Source organism: Arachis ipaensis, chromosome B8, assembly GCF_059453495.1.
Source record: "Arachis ipaensis isolate K30076 ecotype BB chromosome B8, ASM5945349v1, whole genome shotgun sequence".
In the NCBI taxonomy this organism is placed as follows: Eukaryota; Viridiplantae; Streptophyta; class Magnoliopsida; order Fabales; family Fabaceae; genus Arachis; species Arachis ipaensis.
In genome coordinates this window covers 116,902,787-116,903,574 of record NC_142443.1, presented here as the reverse complement: position 1 = coordinate 116,903,574, position 788 = coordinate 116,902,787, and the positions used below count along the sequence as shown (strand labels likewise).

Genomic DNA, 788 nt, shown 5'->3' with positions numbered 1-788 from the left:
AGCCTTGTTGAGGCTTTTGATCCTTCCATGAGAAATTTGGATGATTTCTCCATGATGAGTTATAGGTGTTTCCATAAGGTTCACCTAAGTAATTCACCTCTGCTATTGCAGGGTTCTCAGGATCATAAGCTTCTTCTTCATAAGAAGCCTCTTGAGTACTGTTGGATGCAGCTTGCATTCCATGCAGACTCTGAGAGATCATATTGACTTGCTGAGTCAATATTTTATTCTGAGCCAATATGGCATTCAGAGTATCAACTTCAAGAACTCCCTTCTTCATAGGCGTCCCATTACTCACCGGATTCCTTTCAGAAGTGTACATGAACTGGTTATTAGCAACCATGTCAATGAGTTCTTGAGCTTCTGCAGGCGTTTTCTTTAGGTGAATGGATCCACCTGCAGAAGTGTCCAGTGACATTTTTGATAGCTCAGATAAACCATCATAGAATATATCCAGGATGGTCCATTCTGAAAGCATGTCAGAAGGACACTTTTTGGTCAACTGTTTGTATCTTTTCCAAGCTTCATAGAGGGATTCACCTTCTTTCTGTCTGAAGGTTTGAACATCAGCTCTAAGCTTGCTCAGCTTTTGAGGAGGAAAGTACTTGGCTAAGAAAGCCGTGACCAGCTTATCCCAAGAGTTCAGGCTGTCTTTGGGTTGAGAATCCAACCATAATCTAGCTCTGTCTCTTACAGCAAAAGGGAAAAGCATGAGCCTGTAGACTTCAGGATCTACTCCATTAGTCTTAACAGTATCACATATCTGCAAGAATTCAGTTAAGAACTGA

At 41.4% G+C, this 788-nt stretch overlaps 1 non-coding gene across 1 annotated transcript; it reads left to right on the top strand.

Annotated features, from left to right (window-relative positions):
• The first annotated feature begins 472 nt into the window (after positions 1-472).
• Positions 473-580, top strand: LOC148549368 (small nucleolar RNA R71). The gene has a single exon (XR_015898236.1). It is a non-coding gene; the product is annotated as a small nucleolar RNA R71 (small nucleolar RNA).
• The last annotated feature ends 208 nt before the right edge of the window (positions 581-788 follow it).